The sequence below is a fragment of the Pongo abelii genome, chromosome 6 (genome assembly GCF_028885655.2).
Source record: "Pongo abelii isolate AG06213 chromosome 6, NHGRI_mPonAbe1-v2.0_pri, whole genome shotgun sequence".
NCBI lineage: Eukaryota > Metazoa > Chordata > Mammalia > Primates > Hominidae > Pongo > Pongo abelii.
This window is the reverse complement of record NC_071991.2, coordinates 153435315-153449369: the sequence shown is the minus strand read 5'-3', so window position 1 is coordinate 153449369 and position 14055 is coordinate 153435315.

Sequence of the window (14055 nt, the reverse complement as noted above, 5' to 3'; positions counted from 1 at the left end):
CCTCACGACCTCTCCACCTCATAACATCTCCCACCTCACAACGTCTGCCACCTCACAATGTCTCCACCTCACGACGTCTCCATTTCACAACGTCTCCATGACCAGACACTCTGATCTTCTCCAACCCATCCACCTAGTCCACACAGGTCCAAGACATCTTTCCATGCTTTACTGGTCTCCCTGCTTTCATCCAAGCTCCTGGAATCTGTTCTCAACACAGCTCCAAACTGATCCTGTTAAAGCATAAGTCAGACAGTTCTTCGCCAAAGCCCTCTAAGGACTCCACTTCTCTTAGCGTCAGAGCAGAATTCCCAGAGTGGACTCCAGGGTCCTACAGATTTGCCCCAGCACTTCTCCAACCTCATCTCCCTCAGCCCACCCCTACCAAGCCCACACCGCCACAGGCCTTTGCGTGAACCACCCCTCCTCCCAGAATGCTCCCCCAGAATTCTGCCAGGCTCACTACACACACCCAGCTTCCCCTTCTGCTCAGTTGGCGTCTTCTCAAAGGTCCCATCCAGATGCCCCACGTAGCTTGCATCATCTCACTGCCCCAAGCGTACCCAGGTCCTTACCTGGCTCTATTTTTTCTAAAAATACATATTACCTTTGTTGATTAAAGAAAAAAACATAAGCTTTTAAAGATTTAAAGTTAATTTTTTTGTTTTGTTTTGTTTTGTTTTGTTTTGTTTTTTACAGAGTCTCACTCTGTCGCCCAGGCTGGAGTGCAGAGGTGCGATCTCAGCTCACTGCAAGCTCTGCCTTCCGGGTTCACACCATCCTCCTGCCTCAGCCTCCCGAGTAGCTGGGACTATAGGCACACGCTGCCATACCCGGCTAATTTTTTGTATTTTTAGTAGAGACGGGGTTTCACCGTGTTAGCCAGGATGGTCTCGATCTCCTGACCTTGTGATCCACACGCCTTGGCCTCCCAAAGTGCTGGGATTACAGGCAGGAGCCACTGCACCTGGCCAAAGATTTAAAGTTAGTTTTATTAGAAGTCTTATTGAGAACTACAGCCTGAGGCCTCCAGTCAGGGAGTCCAGGAGTGTTCTTTTAGATGGGTTTTAGGAGACTACTTGAATCTAGTGTTTTAGTTTATGGTTCATATGCAGGTGGTAAAGATTAAGTATAGGTAAAATTATGTTGAAGTTCAGGTGTGAGAGCATATCTGGTTGTAGTTACAGAAGGAAAGTCATTAATTTTGTTGTTGGACATTTTTACGTATTGAGGGACAGGGCTGCAGTACCTGGACAAACGGAGGGTATCAGGGAAAAGAATAGAGAATGTCTAATGAGCACCGCACTGCATGTGAGGGCGACTGTTCTGAAATGTGGGAAAATCAGGGGTGCCGGGGAGCTGTGCCCCTAGGTGAGAGTCGGGAGCCTTCGTCCCCAGGGGGCTGGGCTACCAGGCCCGATAAGAGATGCTGCAGGGCCCGTCGGGCACCATCATCCTCCTGTGAAAGAGCCGGTCCTGCTGAGTACGAAGTCCGGGTCTACCCCCAGGAGCTCACGGTAAGGGACCTGGGCAAGTGGGAGGACCCCTGAGCCCCAGATTCCTGCTCACAGAAGAAATCTACTAGTAACGACCAAATAGGGGCGTGGCGAAGACTACTAACCCACGCAAAGCCAAGTGGAATGGCCTTTCCCTTCCCAGACCTGTGAACTGTGGACAGCCTGCATTCGCTTCCAGGTTTCTAGCAGGGAAAACCCAAAAACTGGAAAACCTGGACCCCTCTTTCTCTCAATGACCACAGATAGAAATCGGGAGGTGAGGAAGGGAAGCAGGTGTCTGGATTCGGGACCCTCACCTGGCTTAGATGCAGGTGTGCATCTGCCTTAGCCAGGAGGGGCTTCCTCTGAGACACGGGCTCCAGATGTTGCCTTGGGGACAGGCAGGGCCCCACCAGGAAGACAGGCCTCCAATTCCAGGGAGAGAGTTCCTGCGCAGAGAGCCCCAAAGGTAATCTGACCATTCTGTCCAGGGTTCAGGAGACCTGCATTACCCAAGGGTCTGTCCCAGGCCGTGGGCAGAGAGGGGCAAGGAGGGGACGGGGAGTGATGTGCTTGGGCCAGGGCATGGGGAGGACGGGCCGCTAGGAGGAGAAGATGGCGATCTCAGCGGGGAAACATCCCCAGTGCCTACGGAGATATAGGAAAAGGCCCAAACAGGTTCCATGCCCTCGTGGAGCTCGGGGGCGCTGAAGTCCCAGCTGCCCGGGATCTTCCGTGGAAACACGTCTGGAGGTTTGCCCAAACTCTTGGTGCATGTTCTGAGTCTCCGCCACTGTCAGGTCCCTGGATCTTAGACACAGACTCATGTTAGGGCAGCTTTGGTTTAGTAACTTCCTCCAGAGATTCTCAGAGTCAGAAAGTGGAGAAACTGGAATTGGGCCCCACTCATGTTCTTCCAAGCCATGCCGCCTCCCAACGCCCTTCTGGCTCCAGTTCAAGAGCGGGGGAGGGGGACCCAGGAGGGAACACCCAGGAACGCTGTGGTTAATCATTGCTGGGCTCCTGGGGCCGTCCAGAGCTCTTAAGGAAGTGGCCTGAGGACGCCGCCAGCTCGAGGGAGGCCCCTAGCTGGACATCAGAGACATTTTTCATCCCTCCCCACGCAAACAGCCACAGGCGGGCGGCGGGGGTGCAGTCCTCGTGCCGGCCAGCGATCAGGTCGCAGGGTAAGGAGGGCAAGGCCTGCGGGGTGAGGGGGTGATGGCCTGCCCAGGACCCCAGCTACACAGGGCCTGGCCTGCCAGAAGCCAGGGCCAGCCACTCTTCATGGAGTCTCCCACCCGGCACCCCAGAAGTCACCTGAGAGTCCTCATAAGGTGGCCAGCACCACTCAGCAGGGCTAAGCCCACCACACGAGTGCCGGGCTCACATCCCCCAGGCTTCCCGAGTTGAGGAGTAAGCACCAGCCACACGCAGGGGCAGCCCGTCCCCCATGCCCTTCTGTGGACCCCACCCCTTGCCAGCTGGCCTGGGTGCGGTGTGGGTTGGCCAACACTGCTCATCCACACTCTGACCCCAGGGGACGCTTGCCCCATTCTGGATGCTTTCTCTCGTCCCTTCCCGGTCTCCTTTCTTGGGAAAATGTCCAGCAGGTGCTGATGGAGCACATCAGTTGAGTTCATCCTACTCATGTCCCCCCCCAGGAACCCCACAGCCCTGGCCTAGGCCAGCAGGCCCTGCAGACACCAGGCCCCGCAGACACCAGGCCCCGCAGGTGCCAGCCTCTCCATGCCACCACACCACAGGCCTCAGGTCCACAGACAGTTACTGAGAAGTGAAACTTCCCTAACCTGAAAATCTGAAATCTGAAATGCTCAAGAATCTGAATTTTTTTGAGCACAGTCACAACGCCACGAGCAGAAAATTCCACACACGGCTCAAAACTCAGGCGCACAACACACAGTTGCTGCAGCGTCCCTGAGGGGAAACACATTACCTTCAGGCTGTGTATAGACAGCGCATATGAAACATAAATGAATTTTGTGTTTAGACTTGGGTGCCATCCCCAAGATATCCCTTATGCAAATATGCCAAAATCCAAAACAGTCGGAAATCCAAATCACTGCAGCCCCAAGCATTTGGATAAGGGAGACTCAGCGTGTGCTAAGTGGCTGAGTTCTAAGCATGAGGGCCTTGCCAGGGGGCAGGCCTGGTCCCACCCTTGAGAACAGGGGAGTCTTGTGGGCTTACGGTCCATAAGTGTAAAACACAGCCTATGCGAAAACAAAACAAAACAACTCACAGATGCACCCCTGAACGCTGAGGACACCAAGATCAGCCCCTACTCTGCCCTGACCTGCTGTGTCTGCAGCTCTCAGACCTGAGACGTGGATCAGGGTAACCTGGGCCCAGCCCCTTCTTGGGGTCTCCGTGAAGATTTCCTCTGGGGAATCTTGAACAGTTTCACTTCAAGGACATCTCATGTGTGTCACTGTTGTCTCCTGTATACATTTGTAGGCAATGGCTCCATAAGGGACAGAGGGTCCTGGCCTGGCATCCTCAGTCCTCCCTGGTCAGTGAGTCTGGGACGTGTTTGTTTGGCCTTTTCTGCATGGAAAGGAGCACTCACCTGAGGCCCTAAACTCCCTCTTCACTCCCTGCTTCTGGCATCTCCTTTGTCCTGGCCTCCCGCCGTCTCAGTGCTGACCACCCTTCCATGAAGTTCCTGCCCCAGCCACCGCAGGACATCACTCCTCCTGCCCTGGGCCCCGAAAGCCCTCGCACTTGCTGTTGATGTTACACAAATCAGCATTTGGTGCACACAGTCTTTACTCCTGAAGGAGGAGCTAAGCTCTGTGTGGGCCAAAACAAAGAAATGACTTTTATTTTTCTTTATGAGACAGGGTCTCACTCTGTCACCCCGGCTGGAGTGCAGTGGCGCGATCTCAGCTCACTGCAACCTCCGCCCCCCAGGTTCAAGCAATTATCCAGCCTCAGCCTCCTGAGTAGCTGGGATTACAGGCACACGCCACCACACTCGGCTAATTTTTGTGTTTTTAATAGAGACGGGTTTCACAACGTCGGTCAGGCTAGTCTCAAATTCCTGACCTCGTGATCTGCCCACCTCAGCCTCCCAAAGTGCTAGGATTACAGGTGTAAGCCACCGCGCCCAGCCCTACTATTTGTTTTTTATATATCCTCCACCTCCATCACCACCACAGTGTAGACACTTGGTAAACACCTGTGGTTGGGGAAGAAGGAAATAGCTCTAAGGGGAAAGGTGCTGGTTTCCTGCTACCCTGACATGTCATCAGGGAGAGGAAGGACGTCGTTCCAAGATATCTGTAACACAGGAGGGTGAGGGAGAAAGGAAAGGTCCACCCACCATAGCTTCTCCCATCTTACTGCAGATGATTTAATATCAAACGAGGTGGAAACGATGCTATCAACTTACCTCTGGCCCACATCCTCACACCCAGGACAGAGCATGGTACTAAGGACACAGGTAGGATCTGTGGGCCATGATCGGAATTCACTTTTCCGCTTCCAAGGTGAAGTTGTTCCGAGAATAAAAATGAATGATTTTTCTCAAAAATTGAAGGGGCTGCCGGGCACGCTGGCTCATGCTTGTAATCCCAGCACTTTGGGGGGCTGAGGCAGGAGGATCATCTGAGGTCAGGAGTTCGAGACCAGCCTGGCCAAGATGGCAAAACCCCGTCTTTACTAAAAATACAAAATTTAGCCAGCCATGATGGCATGCACCTATAGTCTCAGCTACTTGGGAGGCTGAGACAGAAGAATTGCTTGAACCCAGAAGGTGGAGGTTATGGTGAGCTGAGATCATGCCATTGCACTCCAGCCTGGGTGACAGAGGGAGACTGTCTCAAGAAAAAAAAAAAATTAAAGAGGCTGAGGAAAGTACAGGTGAAGACGCATCAGAGGGTGAGCACCTGCCAAGCTAACATCCCAGGGATATGACCTCCACCCTCCTGTTTCTCAGCCGCTACAGCCCTGGGGGCTGCCACTAAACCAAAGGGGTAGCAAAACATTAGCAGTCGGCCTTAAGAGACAAAACCGTAAAAATCAGGTCAGTTTAACTGCCAGTCCATGCAAACCAAACGGAATGCTGTTTAGTGACAAATTGGTTGCTACTGAAGATGGGCAACAGCACCCAGGGTGCACAGAAACATACGCACACCGTGGGTGAGGAATAAAAGCGTCAACACAGGCGCGGTCTCTTGTCTGCACATATTGGTCAGCACGTGGACCTTCACCCTGAGACACGTGTGCCCGCGGGATTGCATCGTCCTCCCTTTGGGGCAGGCAAGGAAGGAAAGAACAGGACATCACTCACCTTGCAGGGAGGAATAGGGCCTGGTCCACAAAGCCAAGAACTGGTCTTGGATGAAAGCAGGCCAAGCAGGCAGCACTACAGTGCCATGTAACCCAGAAGCCAGCTTGCCAGAGATGACATAAGAAAACCTAAAAGTGAGATAATTTTTCAAGAGTCACTTGTCAAGGGCAGAAAAATCCAACGCAAGGGCAGCCCAGAAGGTGCCGAGGTACCTGGAGATGACTGAGCCAGCTAAGTGACTGTGTGAGTTACGTTCCATCTCTGAGGCTCCAGCCTTCGTATCGATGGGGACAGGTGCCCACGTAGAACAAACACACTCAGTTCTGACAACAGCACAGATTTGGACTTTCTCTACACAGGCAGGGCCACTCCTTCTGAAGAGGTTTGTCCTTCCAAACAGGCTCCTGTTCCAATCATGCAGCCAACAACACCTGGGTTCAGAATCTGAAGCGCGCTTTTCAGATATCCTCAGAAGTGACCGAGAGTTGTCCTTTAAGGATGAATTTCATCTTCTGAAGCAACCAGAGATATCATAAGCCAAATGCAGTGACTGCAATGGGCTGTCCAGCATGGTCAAACTACAGAAGAGCTCGGCTTCCTGAGGTGAGGACTTTGAAGGAAAGCACTCACGGGGATGTGTGTGGTCAAGTGTATTGGATAAAGAAAAATCGGTGTTCTTTCCTTGCCAGGTGTGTGTGTGTGTGTGTGTGTGTGTGTGCCCGCTCGCTGGCACATCTCACACTTTGTTTTGAAGCCTCACAGAGCTGACAGACTCACAAGTAAATGCACTGGGGAATCTACTATTAAAAGGTACCTACTAGCCCATCCCTTTTGAAAGCAAATATACCTTCAAATAGATATGTTTTGTTGTGATTATGTCTCGGATCTGTTTAAAATAGGACCTAGCTGAATCTGGCTGAAATGCACATGCATACAAAATATACTTTGAGGGTCTGTGAACTCTAAGTGGAAAATTGCTCACAAATTCCAATAAACTCTTCTGGTTTTCTATGACACGAAGGGAAACAGGTGCCGGAAGCTTCCAGGACAGGGAACTGGTGGTGGTGCTAACTTCTGGAATGAACATCTTCTCAAGACTCCTTGGTCGTTTCTACCATCCGACCTCTGATTCTCATCACCAAAGCCTCTACATGACAAAGGTCCTCCTAGCTGAGAGCAGAGCTTAGTATATGAGCATTAAAGCATGCTGGGAATTAGAAGTTTGGTCTGTCTCTGCACATAGCTGCAAATGAACTTTATCAGAGTTCAGGGGAAAACAGTCTTCAGGTAAACAGGAACATGTGCCAAGTGGAAATCCCAGCCCTTTGTATACTGAGAAACGAGAGAAGATAAGATTTCTTCTTTGACAGCATGATGGATACCATCATAAAACAGTCCTGCGATCGCAGCAGAGAATCTGAAGAGCAAACCCAGTGCTGCACCTGCACATCGAGCAGATTCTGCCCTCCTGAGATACGTGGTACCCGAAAGCCAGCCTCCCTCGCCAGGAACTGGGTAATAGTCCCCAGAGGTAATGGTTCTGAGATGGCCACAGCCCTCCACATCGCCAAAATTAATGACTTGACTTAGCATATTTGCATAGCTTCATCCAGATTACCATCATCAAGATACAGTAAGTAAAGAACTGCTGACTTCAGAGAAGTCTGATTCACGCTGTTCGTTTCCCATATCTCTGCTGTAACTTCATAATAAGCCATCTGCACTATGACTTGGAGCTTGGCTTCCAGCATCCCAGTGAAATGAGCTCATGTGTCTGATCCTAAATCCTTAACCACAGAATAATAGGAGAGCTACTGGGCTTCGTGGTGACCCTGGAATTCAGTGCCGAGTCCTCCCACTTTCATGCTCTCCCAACAAAAGAGCTGTCATAGACATGGCAGTTTTTAAGACTACCGTGACAAATGTACTGATCTAATGCAGTTAAGGAGTTAAAATGGTTTTCTCATTGAAAGTTTCACTTTATAAGTTTGTATACAATCAGTCATAGCCACAAGGACATGTGTCCAACAAAAATAAGTCACCTAACTTAGGTTAAGAACCTAACATAATTGTTTTTGGAAAGATTCTCACCTAGTACTTAACCACACTTCATGTGTTCACTTATTTTTGTCATCTGATAACACTTGATAAGAGATGCCACAGTTTAAGAAAATTCCATGGGTCATAAGCTTAGCATGGAGGGAAATGCATCCATTAACTTATATTTCTAATCAGTTCATTGAGCTTTAAACCTTTATTATCACAAATGATTCCAGAAAGCAACCAAAGCCACTCTATTTTCTCTAGGAACCTCTCAGTTCAGTCACAGAGCTACAGTGCTTTCCAGAACCATCATTTTGAGACATCCTGAACCATAACTTTCTGTCTCACCTCCCAGAAATCTGAAGCACTTAACACTGCTTTGAAAGAAGACCCACACTATCATGAACAACACAAGAAAGGCCGGGCGTGGTGGCTCACGCCTGTAATTCCAGCACTTTGGGAGGCCGAGGAGGGCAGATCACCTGAGGTCAGGAGTTCAACACCGGCCTGACCAACATGGTAAAACCCCATCTCTACTAAAAAAATACTAAATTAGCTGGGCGTGGAGGCGCATGCCTGTAATCCCAGCTACTCAGGAGGCTGAGGCAGGAAAATCACTTGAACCTGGGAAGCGGAAGTTGCAGTGAGCCGATATAGCACCATTGCACTTCAGCCTGGGCAACAAGATTGAAACTCCATCAAAAAAAAAAAAAAAGAAAACAGAAAAGAAAAGAGCAAATTCCGACTGTATTTGTTTGTGCTCCAAGACAACCTGCATCAAAAAACAAGTAAGCAGGTCCCACAACCATCCACAGTAATCATGAGCATGGCATTAGTTCTATTTCTCTGTACTGGTCAATTCTCTTCTATACTGATTATCTCACTCCTACACCCAGTGTATGCATTCCTTGAGCCACATGCAAACCTATGGGATAGTAAAGGGACACTCTCCCCCTTTACAATAAGAGCATGTAGCTAAGAAGTGGATTTCCCAAGGTCACTGAGATCAGGGGAGACCACACCGGATCTCCCTCCTGAGCCCCATCCCAGCAACACAGGGAAAGAAATTGGATGTCAATGCAAGGGCCCCAGTGCCCAAAAAGTGAGCATGTTTGAAGAGTCTTGGCCTCTGTCACCCTTTATGAAAAGCAAAGTCAGCCAGGCGCTGTGACTCAGGCCTATTAACCAGCACTTTGGGAGGTCGAGGCCGGTGGATCACTTGAGGCCAGGAGTTCAAGAACAGCCAGGCCAACACGGTGAAACCCTGTCTTTACCAAAAATACAAAATTAGCCATGTGTGATGGCAGGCACCTGTAATCCCAGCTACTCAGGAGGCTGAGGCAGGAGAATCACTTGAACCCTGAAGGTGGAGGTTGCAGTGAGCCAAGATCACACCACTGCACTTCAGCCTGGGCAACAGAGTGAGACTCCATCTCAAAAATATAAAAAATAAATAAAAATAAAAATTTTTAAAAAGAAAAGCAAAGTTGAGAAGAGTCACTATTTGAACAATTAGCTGACAAAGACTCCAGAAAAAAGCTGGCTCTGTGATTGGGTTTCTCTTAGTTGAAATGGGCATTGTCACGTACACACTGTGTCTCAAAGCCCGTCTCTGCCAGCAAGGCCCAGGTAGCCAACGTGAAGAAGAAAAGGTGTTCTCCCAGGCTAAACAGTCAAGGCAACCCCAGTGTCCTGGACCACCCTGCTAAAACCACATAGAGACAGATGAATCACTCACATGGTGTTCCAGCGATGTCTTCATTGGTGAAGTTTGGGGATATCACTTAAAATTCGTCAAGCACTTGACAAGTATTTATTAAATACCCTTTGTATGCCTACACCAGGGCTAGGGTGGGATCAAGGTGGGGGACAAGGTGGGATCTGGGAGGCATGTTAGATAGAGGCTCCTCCCCAAGACCCTCCCCATTCCACAGCAGCCTCCACAGGCCTCTCCAGCCTGCTGTGCTGCAGCTTCCCCTCTCTAGACGGAGGAGGAGAGACAGCCCCGGAGACCACAGCCTCACACCAGTCCTGAGCTACACAGCCAGAGGCCCGTGTCCAGCTACCAAGGGCCAGAGCCTGCTGGTGTCCCCTGGCAGCTGCCGGCCCCTCCGCAGACACCAGCCCCTCCAGACACCAGCTCTGTCACACCCTCTACAGCCCGGGCCATGCACCAGTGGGCATCAAGCCTGGCGGGGGGTTTGCTGGCCAGTCCCCACACACAGGGCCTTCACCCTGTCCTGTGTAGCTGAGAGAGACGTCTGATCCAAGCTGAGCCTCCAACTGGATGATAAAGTGCAAGGACTGTTTTTCAGAGGAGGAAACTCAAACCCACCAGAGACGTCGGGTGCCCACCTGAGGTCAGGACCCCGGGCTCGCAGCTCAGAGCCGCCCTGCCCAAGTCACTTCCTGCCATCTGGGGATGGAGAGGGGCACGTGTGACTTCACACGACGGTGAGTTCTGCCCTGGCAGATTTCCTCCGTGTCCAAGTTCATCTTGTGCAGCTGCCCTGTGTTTCTGTGTGAGTCCGTGGGGCTCAAGGAGGATGGCGTGCTCCACCCCAGGTGACAGTCACCGACAGAGCCACGCTCACACCTTGTCTCCATCCATTAATGTTTGTGCCGAGCGCTGTGTGTGTTCATGGATAAACAGGCCTCCCTTACCTGACTCAACCACAAAGGGCAAGAAGAATCGGTCTCCACAACAACAGATCAGAGAGGCCCGGGGCCGGGCAGGAACAGCCAAGGGAAGTTTGTTCAGATGCAATCACCCCAAACCCCTGCTGTCCAGGAGCAACAAAAGGCAAGGAGGGATTTTTAAAGGAATCCTTGTCTCAACTCAGTTTCCTAAGACAGGGATTTCAGAGCAAGCAGTTGTGGGGAGGTGACCCCAGGAGTCGATGCAGGGTGACTGACAGGCAGGTCCCTGGCACAGACAGTGGGGCTCTGTCCTGCCAGGAGCTCTGGTGGTCAGCACAGGACACAGCTGGGTCAGCCCACCAGGGACTGGGGGCAACTGAGGGGCTTATCCTCCAGCATCTGTCTGCCCTGGACCAACGGCTGTTCCCAGAAACTGAGCCCGTGGCCTGCCTACCCACAGGTGGAGTCACAGGTGCCTGGGGATGGTGCCCTGGGCGTGGCTGGAACTAGGGATGCTGAGGAGGTGTGGGCAGCTGCTGGCAGTGAGGACGTGAGAGATGTGAAGATACACACTCGTCAAATGGCAACGGGTGTGCTGTTTCAAGGCTAGGGAAACTGAGGCCTAGAGACACAAGGAGCACTGGCAGGTTTCCTAGGAGCCCAGACCAGGAACCTGGACTGGAAGTCACTGGGCCCAGGGGAGCCTGAGCTCAGGGAGAAAGGGCAGCCGCCCAGCTCCAGCCCCATGCCATCCCCCTTGGGCCTCACCTGTGTCATCACCACCTGCAGGCACCAAGGCCTTCCCTGTGGTTCAGAAGTCTGTCCTCAGAGTGTGTTTTTGTCCATCATTTCGGAAGATAAACTAAAGGAATCATGAGAATTCCAGGAAATTATATATAGGAGTCATTTCCTACATATAATCTCTAAACATATCATTTTGTAAATAGTTTTTATTATATATAGGAATTGTAAGAATTATAGGAAGGAGCCAGGTACAGTGGCTCATGCCCATAATCCCATTTCTTTGGGAGGCCAAGGCAGGAGGATTGCTTGAGCCCAGGAGTGCAAGACCAGCCTCGGTAACATAGTGAGACGCCATCTCTGCGAAACATAAAATTAAAAAAAAAAAATTAACCAGGCCTGGCGTGTGCACCTGTGGTCCCAGTACTTTGGGAGGCTGAGGTGGGAGGATCGCTTGAGCCCAGGGGGTTAAGGCTGCAGTGAGCCAGGATTGCACCACTGCACCCCAGCCTGGGCAACAGAGCAAGACCCTGACTGCTCCTTCCCACCAAAAAAGAATTGTAGGAAGGAACTCAGAGACCCTTACGAAGGGCAGGGGCTCAGAGACAGTCACTGTCTTCACAGAACAACATGATAAAGGGCTGGCTCTGTGGAGGGAAACTCTGAGAACGGCCACTGGCCCAGTGCCTTCCCCTCTCGCCACCCAGCCCCTGAGGGAGGCCTCACCCCTCACTCTGCCTCCGCTGTTGACCTGGCTTCTCGCTGCGAAGCGAATGCAGATTCCAGTCGAGGAATACACACCTAGACACACACCCAGGAGAGCTGCACACATCACAGCCACAGTAGCACGGCTCACAGTGGCCAAAAGTGGAGAAAACACAAACATCTATTGTGAACAAACGGACACAGAAAATGCGCCTCCGTGTCCCGTGGTGTCACTCAGCCACAAAGCGACAAGGAGCCCCATCACTCACCACAACACAGGCAAGCCTGGAAGCATCGTGCTGTGTGACTATTCTAAAGAAGCTGCCGCAGGGACCTCACATTGTGCCATTTCATTCATGCCAAATGTCCAGATGAGGGAAACCTGCAGAGCCAGACAGTGGATCTGCTGGGAGAGGCCGGGGGAAGGGAGGGTTAGAGCTCAAGGTTACTTTTGGAGGTCATGAATAGCTCCGAAAACGTGGTGATGGCTGCACGTATCTGTGAATATGCTAAAAACCACTGGATTATACAATTCAAATGGGTCGATGTGTGGTGAGCAAATTACATTGAAAAAGAAATTTTTTTTTAAGTGACAGCTCATGGACCCAGAAAACCACCAACCAATTCCCGCCATGGGCTTAAGGAGTGGCCTAGCAGGCTATGAATGGGGCTTGGCCCACTGGGCAGCCCCTGCCCTCCCATCCCCCCAGGTCCCTCCGGAGCACTCCCCACTGAGCCACACTGAGCCTCATCTAGCAAATGGCACTTTTTTGAGAACTAAGCTCTCCTTAAAGAACAGAGCAGGAAATTCACAGTGCACTTGCAAACCTCTGGCCTTTAGGATGCCAGCTGCCAGAGAACTCTGTCACCCCAGATGTGTCAGCTGGCCCCCAGCTGCGTGCTCCCCACTCGGCCCCAAAGAGGACAGGGTGGAGGCATGGCTGGACTTCCCAGGCAGCAGAACCAAAGACCGTTTGGTTTTACAGGAGGAAGCGGGTGTCCCCAGGCTTTGGCACCCTCCATCAGAAATGCCACTGCGTGTCCGAAGCCGCAGGCTGTCTTGGGAGCAGCTTTCCGTGATGGGAGGGACAACCCACCAGCTGTCACCACTCAGTCCAGGGGCAGGCAGATTCCCAGGGCACTGCCTGGGAATTCCAATGGGGGTGGTGCAGACTCGGCCTCAGGTTCCCAGCAGGTGCGGCTGGACAACCAGTCAAAGAGCCCCCAAAGAGCAGCCTCGCTGCGGCCGTGCCCACAAAGGGTCCCCAGCACGCCGAAATGCCACAAGACATCATTGTGCAACTAGCCAAGATTTCAAATGTCTCCAGAGCTTAAGCCAAGTGCCATTTTGCTGTTAGTTTCTGCTGAGATGCACAGAAGTTTGTATAAAAGGCAGTTTTCAGGATTCGCCGAAGAAATTGTTTGGGGGACTCTAAATGCCTGCAAGATCCAGAATTGGTATTTTTGAAAATTACTCCATAGCCTAAACCCGCAGCCTCTGAGGAGCAAGCCATGGCGGGCAGAGGGCATGAGGCCATCAGAGGCCTGCGCCGCAGCCCCCTCCTCCAACTCACTTCCCCACTCTGAGCCACATAGGCTCACAGCTTTGGGATCCATGAAACTCAGCCCTGGCTACACATCAGACTCACCTGGAAGATAATTCCTGGGCTCCATCCCAAACAAATTAAATGATGGCTTCTGGCAGTGAGGCTACACAGAGGCATTTTTCTAGAACTTTTCAGATGATTCTAACGTACAGCTGAAGTTGAAAACCTGATAAGACTGTGTGGGGCCTCGGTTCCTTCCAGCTCCAACATCCTTTGGCCCTTCTCTATCACTCTGGAAGATTCTCTTCCCCGGAAACTGAAATGAATGAAGGGTCAGAGCAGCATTTGACCCAAAGAAGTGCCAAGCCCATCTCAGCAAAGTCACAGAGCAGGACTGACCTGCTGGGCTGAAGACAGCAGCATGGGCCACACCGGGGCAGCGACTGCTCTCACTCCTTGTCAGGACCACTGGGGCTGCTCATCCAACTGCAGGGAGCACCGAGGCAGGAGATCCATGTGGGGAGGTCTCAGGGCCAGGGCCAGGGCCAGGGTGGGGGCTGGAAGGTGA